Raw genomic sequence first — 7,675 nt, 5'->3', positions numbered from 1 at the left:
CCTATTTGAACCACAAAATGGAGATAATAAAACTGCATGCATCTTCTTGCTAAAGGAAATCAATATATTGATATATTCTCAATATAAATTTATAAATTTATGAAACTTTTTTGTTTATTTACAATAATTTTAAATTATATTTTAAATTGACTTACATTTTTTTAAACTGTATTATTCATATTTTATGTAGCCTAAAATATATATAAAAATTGAGTTTTTATAGAATTTAAAAATGTGAATTTTCTTTATTCATACTTCTAATTTCTAATAAAACTTTTTTTTCCTTCAAAATTTTTGATTGAAATTACATGTACTGTCTTTTTAAGCACAAAACATCAGTAATATTTTACAATAAGGTTCTAGCCTATGTGTTAACATTAGTTAATGCATTATGTGTCATGAACTAACAATGAACAATATTTTACTATAGCATTTATTAATCTTGGTTACAGGTGTGCTCAGTAATTTTTTCCTTATTAACATTTTTTAACTTCTATAAACAGTAATTGTAATTTTCCAATATATGTAGGAAATCATGAGCTCTCACATTAAAATGAAGACTCCAATCATATCAGCAGCTTATAAAAGCTGTTTTATTCTACATGGAGAGGGTTCGCACATGGGGGCTGCCATGTCAGAATCAGTAACCGTCCTGTTAATTGACAGTTTCACTCATTGATTAAAGTAATCATGGCAGACCGTGAATGCTACATTTCTACAATTGTATCTGAAACTGAAAACTATTGATTTTAAATTATGCTGCAAACAAGACCAAGATGACACATAGACAAAAGTTACAGAGTGCACCTTTAATGTTAATTTATGCAAATACGATTGTTCATGTATATTCATAGTGCATTAATGTTAACATATACAACTTTTCATTTAAAAAATGTATTATTGTATTTTGAAATTAAAGTTAAACAAGAATATTACATGCTTTAAAAAGTAGCCTATTGTTCATTGTTGGTTCATGTTAACTAAAGTTGTTAGCTTAAGTTATTAAATGCAAACATATTGTAAAGTGTAAACCTATATATCTTTTCACCATGGTAACAGTTTTTATTTATTGCAGCATTTTTACCAAATATTTCCAAATATTACTGTTTTTAACAGTACAGAGAGGATGGTTGTGTGATTTTTGGTATGACTGTTAACTTGTGTATTTTTATCTTTTATTTATTTATTTGTTTGTTTGGGTGCATGTGGTTTGGGGTCAGTATGTAACCTTATAGCCCACTTACTGTGGCACAGCTATTAACCTCAGATTTACCTCAGACAGCAGAGGTCACAGATCAGAGAGGACAGAGAGATGACTGACAGTAGGAGACCTGCTTCACACCCGCACAGTTCAGATTCATGAAATAGATATTCTCTAGCTTTCTCTTATTATCTAAAATATTAATTCATATACTTGATCTTAGATTTAGCTAACTTCTGAGAAGAATCTGGCCCCAAAGAAGAATGTACATTTGTGATTATTGCACTTCTTGTGCAATAACAACACAAACACAATCGCAAGGTTTTCTAAAATAAACACCAACATGATGTTTGTATGGAGTTCACTAAATATGTTTGATTCCTTAGAGCCTGTGAAAGAGTGGAGTGCCATATATTTATCCAGGAGTTTGAGTGTGAGACTCCAGAGGAGTTAAAGCAGGATTTGTTTTATTGAGGTCTGTGATGGAATTGCAGGGGAGGGAGGAGGCGTTAAAGCAGCCTTGAAATTGGTGGATGGATCAGATGTGAATCAGAGCGCAAGAGCAGAGGAATATGGAGAGGTGTAAAGAGAGACCCTACCAGCTGAAGGTTGCTTGGGATTAGAGGATTTCTGGGCTCTGGAGAGCCAATCGAGAGCCAATTTTATTCTCTGCCAACTCGATCGAAGAGAAAGCCACTGGAGACTTTTTGTGTTTTATGCAGGTAGAGAGAGAGGGCAAGAGGGAAATAGAGGGATTCATATGTTCATTTGAGATCAATAGACTGCAAAGGAAAGACTGAAATATACACTACAGAAAGTAAAGAGAAAGTTCTCAGTTATGTTTCATTTAAAGGTGCACTCTGTTATTATATTCCCCATTAAAAAAGTTTTACTCATAAAGAAATTTAATTGTTATTTTGAATCATTTGTATAAAATCATGAGCACTCACATGAGATGAGGACTCTAGTCATATCAGTAACCTTATAAAAGCTGTTTTATTCTACATGGGAGTGGGGTGCCCTCATAGGGGCTGCCATTTTACAATCACATGACTAGCTGAATACTACTCGCTTAATCTCTGTAACTGTCATGCTATTGGACACGTTCACTCTTGGATTGAATGAATCATGGCTGATTATGAATAGTGAAATTCTACAGTGGCATCTGTAACTGAAAACTAAAAAAGCCTCTGTGTTACATTAGTACCCTTATGTCCAGGTTTTGTTACTCACTAAAATAAGCATTTTGTTTTCAGAATCATGAGAGAATCATCATTTTTATTCTAAGCAAACAAAATTGTGATTCTAAATTTATCCAGAATCATGCAGCTCTACTCTAAAATGTATTTTATTCCACTAACTGTTAGGTTTAGGGTTGGGGTTTGGGTTAAAATATGCATTCCTCTTGACTGTATTACATCATTTATAACTAAAAATACAAGTCGCTTTTGGTGCCACTCTGTGGACGTTTCACTCAAAAACTGGAGCTCACACGGCCCATATGTTCAACTGTATTTCCAGCTTCAAACACTAGGGGAAGTGGTTCAGATTTTGGAAAGCACAGAACTATTTCAGCCGCAGAACCACAATCTAAAAGGATATTCCTGTTACGTTCCATTCAAAGTCGGATGTGGGATATTCCTACTTGATATCTCTGATGTCCGACCATAAAGGCATTCCATTGTCAGATGCTCAGAAGATGATATCTTAGCAGGGGTTCACCAGTCACCAGAGACGTCTCCAAGCAACCCAATTGATAAACAATGCTGCAACGCTAGCATTTTCTCTACAAGTGTACGATTATTAAAATAAATAAATGTACCATATTTTGAATACCTGTCTCTGTCAAACATGTGTTAAGAAAGCTTTAATATCATGTAATGTTGGTACTTTGACTCAGGGCTGTTTCAAGGCAAAGCTGAACTAGGCGGTCGCTTGGGCAACACCGGCTGGGGGTGGGGGCACCAAAGAGGAGGCCACTGCTACGCAAATACTGCACACCTCCACTCCCCACACCAGAGACGGTGGCTCCAAAGGGATCTTTCCTAGGGTGCCAAAATATTCAGAAACAGCCCTGCTTTGACTCGTTGATCGATATTATTTAATAAAAGTGAATGTTTATCACTAACTTTGTAAATCTCCCTGGGTGCCGACATGTTTGTGTAACGTCACGCACCTGCATCCCGGCGAATTGGAGAGTTTCCAAGTTGGAAGTCTGGCTTAAAGTGGCTTTCCTTTGCACTTTTCCTAGTGGGATGTTGGAATTTCTGACTTTCCAAGTTGAATGGAAAGCAGCATTAGATATATAAAGTGTTTTCTTTTCCAATTTTTGGACTCACACTATTGGCATGGAATGCATCATGGGGTGATGACGTCAACTGATTTTAGCAATAGACCTTCCTATCTCTGTGTGAAAATTATCTAATGACACTGTCACTTTTATAAGCTTATTTTACCTGTAGTTTTGCTCCAAAATCATTTTGGAAATGGCCATTTTGACACCCTGCACAAAAAAATTATTTACTCAGTAATTATTCATCCATGGTATTTAGTGTTTTGGCTTCATCATCAGTTATATTTATCTTTCTCCAGAAAAACTATTAACGAAATAAAAAAATGCAGTCTGTATAGTAGTGAGATTATATTTGAGAGTCTATGAGATGGTCAGTCTGCAGTGTCACTTTGCGCTCTACTGATTATTATTTGCCCTCATCAGAATTCCACTCTTGTCAAGCGTTAAAGTAGGAGAAAGAATTGACTGTCACTCCTTAATTGATAAACTCAGGCTCTCTCCCCTCACCATGAGAAAAACCAGCTGTCAATCAATAAGCATTGTGCCTCTGCTCAGATGAGGGAATGTTTAGATACATCTGCTAAAATCCTTTGTGTATGTGTACTGGTGGCATTAGAGCCGTATTTACAGATTAACACTCGGCGGTCACCATGGACACACTGCCTGCAGTGCACACTAGGAGAGACCCTGCTCGGAGTTACGATTCAAGGGCAAATGTGTGTTTGTTTGTCAAATCCACAATAATCCGTTTTCGTTTGAAAAGCAAGTTTTCAGATTCCTAACATCGAGCGATAAAGTATAAATGTAGACGCATCCCAACTGGAACCTCATTAGTTTCCAATTTGGAACACTCTACATGGGCATGCACTACAAAAGGTGCTTCTCACGTGAAGCACATGAGAGATTCAACTCACATCAGACCCTTTCACACTTCCGGGTTTAGGAACACGGAAGTAAACACCATGGAGTGGTGGTGGCGTAGTGGGCTAAAGCGCATAATCAGAAGGTCGATGGTTCGATCCCCACAGCCAACACCATTGTGTCCTTGAGCAAGGCACTTAACTCCAGGTTGCTCTGGGGATTGTCCCTGTAATAAGTGCACTGTAAGTCGCTTTGGATAAAAGCGTCTGCCAAATGCATAAATGTAAATGTAACTGTAAATGTAAACAATTGCAGGGTAAATCTCAATTGCGGTGAATGTGTGTGAATGGTAGTGATATGGTAATCATTTTTGCTTACACATTTGCTCCAACATCAAAAGCGAAACGCCACTATTACGTTTTCCACCACTTTCCAAAAGAAGAATAATATTGAGAGCAATGGATTATGACAAGATGGCAAATTTACTGTTACTCTCTCAGCAACTGTGTTAGAAACCTCACCGCATCATTGGTAACTCATTTTTTAAAACTAATTCCAGGTAAAATAATACAAAGAATAATGTTATATATTTACACTAAATTAAATAATTGCAAATTTAAAAATGTTTGCAAGATTTACGCTGCTTAAGGCAGTTATGCATCATCACTCTCTGTGTAAAGGGTCTATTGATTTCTGATTCAGATTTGTAATCTAATTGAATTGCACTATGCAACCTCTGGGATTTGAGGAGTGCATGCTTTTATTAGTATGCCTGAAGACAAAGGTGTTCTTACCGAGCAAAACTTTTCAGTTCTGACTGAAGGTTATTTACTGTAGCCCTGCTTGTCAAATTTCAGGAGACATGTGCTGAGGTTTTGAAGTGCATTACTAGGAAGAGAAACTGTTCTGACCTGGCTAAACTTCCTGGGGTCCAACCATGCCAAATCCGCAACAAGAGGGCCATTTGTGACAAATCGTCTGTGGATTGCTTCAATAACTGTGTCCGGGATGGTGTTGTGCACTTTCACCTCATATGTTTTCTCAGCATTGATTTGCAACTCATCTTCAGTCATCTCTCCGGCCATGCGTTTTCTCTTCTTGGCTCTCTTTTCAGGTAGTGCAGCCTCCACTTCCATGTCTGTGTTGTCCTCCCTCTCCTCAAGTTTCTGATTTGTCTGTTTCACAAATGTGTCTGCAGCTGCCTTCACAGTTGGGAAGTCCCTGGCGATACTTTTGAGGCTATCTTGTGTGGCAGTCACCATATGATGGGCAGAGACAATGTCCATCCCCGTTGACTGGAGGTACTTCGACAGAGGAGTTGTTTGCTCAAACACTCTAAGAAATATCTGTGCTGTTAAGACAGTTTTATGCTTCAAGAGACACTCTTTAAAGCCTTGTGCTTTGGCACGAACAGCTGGCTTTTCTTTTCCCTCTTTTCAATGGCTTCCAGCGTGAGCACTACATCAATGAAGAGGCCATCATCTGGTTTTCCAAAATGTCCAAAGATTTTTTTGGAGGACATCATGCTTGGCCCACCACCGTGTCTCACCTATTGGACTGAGGCGTCTGTGTCTTGTCTCTTCTTGGGTTTGTTTCTCCCACAGATTAACCCTGTGATAGGACTCCTTGATGAACACAGCTATGTCATTAAGTAAATTAAAGAGTGATCCACTTTCAATGACACTTTGTGTTGTGTCAGCAAGCACAAGATTAAGTATGTGTGCATAGCACCACACATGCACATGAGTTGGAGACTGGGCAGTCATAAGTGCTGAAAAGCCTTTGTACTGGACCTGCATATTTGAAGCACCATCTGTTGCATTCCCAATGCACATGGCCTTGTCCAGATTCAGTTGCTCTAAAACTCCAGAAAGCAAGTTTACAAAGTACTGCCCCGTGGATGCTTCGCACCTCACTATGGAGACAAGCCTCTCCTGCACAGCCTCAGTAACATACCTGATAATTACTGAACACTGATCATAACCTGTGATGTCTTGGGTTGTGTCCAGCTGAACAGAGAACATCCTAGCTCTCTGGACATCACTGGTGATGCTCTCTTGAATGAAATGGCCAATTGCATCAATCACTGAGTTGACAGTTGTTTTAGGAGTAGGGTGTCGAGAGACCCTCTACCTCTTGATCCACTGGATCATTCAAATGTTCTCTAAGGCACATATCATACTTGCCTAATAACACAATCAGTTCCAGAAAGTTACCATGATCGATAGTGTTATCACCCAAAGTGTATGCAGCCTCATTCTCCACATGCCTATTGCTGAGTCCCCTCTTCCCTAGTACTTTGACCACGTCCACTATACGCTCCAAAACTTGCCGTCTCTTTTTCACTTGTGCTCTGTGAGCTGACAACTGACTGCCAGCAAACAAGCTGCTGATGTTGCCTTTTGAGCACCTTAAGAAAAAAGCTTCAGCACAGGTCTGGTGTGTAGTGTTCTTTTCATGCTCCTCTGTGCGCAGATGTACATGTCGCCAGTCACTCATGCCTGTTATAAATGCGCTGGTGTCAGTCCGCCTTGTAAATGCCAGACACACAAAGCAGAACAATAAATGGCGTTCTTTGCAATAAGTAAGCCACTTCCTGCTGGTGCCATCTTTACGGCTGAACACCCTCATCACAACTGCATTGCTGGTGTTCTGCTGTGGGTGGTAATCTAAGAATGCCTGTAATATGGCTGGTTCAGGGCGAGCAAAGTAATCTATGCCCTGGCTCTCACTCTCCTGGTCTTCCAACTCTTTCTCTTGCTCCATCTCTCTCTCCTGCTCTTGCATTTCTCTCTCCTGCTCCATCTCTCTCTCCTCCTCTTGCATCTCTCTCTCCTGCTCCATCTCTCTCTCCTGCTCTTCTGTCTCCTCTGTCACAGACTTCTCCACTTGTGATGATGGATCAACCTGGTGTAACATGTAAGGATTGGCACAATTTGTTGAGATTTTGGGGAGTTCTTCAATAACAAGGTGACCAAAGACTACAATAATCAGTGATAAAATTGCCTAATTACTGTTTAATAATATCAAACATAAATGAAATATAATTATTATTATCAATATAACAATAATGTACCAAATGCAATATGTTTATTTTTAATCTTTAATTATTAAAGGTTACAAGTAGGGTGGCCCCATACCATACCATAGTTATAACATCAAGGTCCAAAAATATTTAAAATTGTTTGGAAAAACGCAGACACTAAATAATAACATGGCGGCACACAACAGTGCAGTAGTGGTCAGTTAACTATTTTGTGAGCTCATCTAAAGTGAGGACTATTTATGCCTTGTAAAGCATTTACAAAGGAGATTTAAAT

This window comes from Xyrauchen texanus, chromosome 13, assembly GCF_025860055.1.
Source record: "Xyrauchen texanus isolate HMW12.3.18 chromosome 13, RBS_HiC_50CHRs, whole genome shotgun sequence".
NCBI classification, from domain to species: Eukaryota; Metazoa; Chordata; class Actinopteri; order Cypriniformes; family Catostomidae; genus Xyrauchen; species Xyrauchen texanus.
This window is presented reverse-complemented; position numbering follows the sequence as displayed.